The 2,595-nt window shown below is 36.8% G+C and overlaps 1 non-coding gene across 1 annotated transcript; it reads left to right on the top strand.

Moving 5' to 3' along the window:
* Positions 1 to 1,068: 1,068 nt before the first annotated feature.
* LOC112725686 (small nucleolar RNA R71) lies at positions 1,069 to 1,171 on the top strand. Its single transcript, XR_003164777.1, has one exon. It is a non-coding gene; the product is annotated as a small nucleolar RNA R71 (small nucleolar RNA).
* Positions 1,172 to 2,595: the final 1,424 nt, after the last annotated feature.

The raw sequence follows: 2,595 nt of genomic DNA, 5'->3' as shown, positions 1-2,595 counted from the left end.
ATTTGTAATGCTATCCTTGTGAGTTGTGCCTCTTGGATTTGCAATTTCTTCATCACAGACAAGCGCATTAGATTTATGCTTGCACCCAAGTCACATAGGGCTTTCTTAAAGGTGGTGCTCCCAATGGTACATAGAATTTGAAAGTTTCCTGGGTCTGGCATCTTCTTTGGCAGGTTATTCTGAATTATGGTACTACATTTCGTAGTTAAAACCACTGTCTCATCTCCCTTTAAAGGCTTCTTCTTTGACAACAACTCCTTCATGAATTTACCATAGAGAGGCATTTGCTCCAAAATCTCAGCAAAAGGAATATTGATTTGTAGCTTTCTGAAAACTTCCAAGAACTTTGAAAACTGCTTGTCCTTGGTCTCCTTTTGAAGTCTCTGAGGATATGGCATCTTAGGCTTGTACTCAGGAGCCTTAGGCAATGTCGGATGCATGTCAAAAGTAACTGAAAAAGGGTTGACTGCACGCCTAGGAAGGGCATGTACTACTGTGTCTTTAGTTTGCTCTGGAGCTTCTTTTTCAACCGGTTTCTTAGTAACTTGTACTTTCGTGCTTGCCACTTGTCCACTTATCAAGGTAATAGCCTTGCACTCCTCTCTTGGATTTGGAATTGTGTTACTAGAAAGGCTATTAGTAGTCCTTTGATAAATTTCATTAACTTTTGTGGCTAATTGACCCATCTGAATCTCCAAGTTCTTGATTGATGCTCTGGTTTTCTGTATAAAACTCACCATTACTGCTTCCAAATCAGTGATCTTCTGTGATTGAGAATTTTTTTGCTGAGGTGGTTGTTGTTGAGATGACTGAAACTGGTAGTTATTAAAACTATTCTGTTAAAAACCGCCCTGAGAATTATTATTAAAATTATGTGGCCTCTGAGGTTGCTCTCTCCACCCTAAATTTGGGTGATTTTTCCACCCCTGATTATAGGTCTTTGCATATAGATCATTATTGAGGTTTCTAGGAACATTCCCCATATAGTTGACCTGTTCAGAAGGAAATTGAGCATAGTCATAGTTCTCACCTTGCATAAAAGATTTTCAGTAGGTCCATTTAGAAAACATGTCAAGGGGCATTGCCTGGTCAGCAGCTTGTACCTCTCCCAAGCTTCATAGAGGGTCTCACCATCTCTCTGCCTAAAAGTTTGAACCTCCATCCTTAGCTTAGTTAGCTTCTGTGGAGGAAAAAATTTAGACAAAAATCCAGTGACTACCGTATCCCAAGTGTTCAGGCTCTCCTTGGGCTGAGAATCTAGCCACAGCTTTGCTCTATCCCTCACAGCAAATGGAAAGAGCATGAGCTTGTAAACTTTAGGATTCACTCCATTTGTTTTCACAGTGTCACAAATCTGCAGGAAGTTAGAGATAAATTGGTTTGGATCTTCCTACGAGAGTTCATTATACTAACAATTTTGCTACACGAGAGTGACTAACTAAGGCTTTAGTTCAAAATTGTTTGCAGCTATAGGAGACACCACAATATTGTTCCCATAGAGATCTAGATTGGGGGCAATGTATGAGCCAAGCACTCTTCTAGGTTGTTCATTCTCATTCGAATTTGCCACATTGGCATTAACAGACGATTATGATTCGTAGTGGACTCTGCAACTTCCTTTTCAAAGGTCTCACTTAGATTTTTACTAGCCTTGTAAAGTCTAGCTTGTTGCAAATGCCACCCCAAAGTCCTTTCAGGTTCAGGATCAAAATCTGTAAGAGGTTCCTTGTCCCTGTTCCTGCTCATAAACAAACAAAAAACAAGAAAAGTGGGATTCTCTACGTCAGAGTGTAAAGAATTCTCAGTGAGGTAATTTGTGTAAAGAAATAAAATAGAACAACTAAATAATTAAAGTAAGAAAATTTTGAAAATTATAAGTAAAATTAAAATGAAAATTTCAAAATTAAGAAAGAAAATTGAACAGGAAAATTAAGGAATTAAGGAATTTTGAACAAAAAATAACTAGGTAACACCAAACTTAATTTCAGAAATTAAGGAAAAATAGTAACACTAATTTTTGAAAATTTAAGAGCAAAATTAAATAAAATTAAAGCTAAAATGCCTAATCTAAGTAATCAAACAATGATAGTTGTCAATCATAGTCAATCTCGGCAACGGCGCCAAAAACTTGGTGTGAAATTTATAACGCACAAACTAACCGGCAAGTGTACCGGGTCATACCAAGTAGTACCTCAAGTGAATGAGGGTCGATCCCACGAGAATTGATGGACTAAGCAACAATGATTGAGTGATTTACTTAGTTAGACAAACAGAAAATGATGTTTTGAGAGTTCAAAAGCATTAACAGTAAATTTAGAATATTAGAAAGCAAGCAGTAAATTAGTGTGAATAATATGGGAGAAAACAGTTAAGGTTTCAAAGATATTTATTTTCTAGATTAACTTTTCTTACTAACTACTTTAATCATGCAAGATTCAATTCATGGCAAACTATATGTGACTAAACCCGAATTTCTTAGACCTTTTTAGTCTCCTCTAACCTTCATCAACCGCAAATTCCTTAGTCACTTGATTCCAACTAGCTAGGGTTAAGTTCAATTCTAGTTTATATGCCACAGAAACCCTAATTATCCAA

This window comes from Arachis hypogaea, chromosome 11 (genome assembly GCF_003086295.3).
Source record: "Arachis hypogaea cultivar Tifrunner chromosome 11, arahy.Tifrunner.gnm2.J5K5, whole genome shotgun sequence".
NCBI lineage: Eukaryota > Viridiplantae > Streptophyta > Magnoliopsida > Fabales > Fabaceae > Arachis > Arachis hypogaea.
This window is presented reverse-complemented; position numbering and strand designations above follow the sequence as displayed.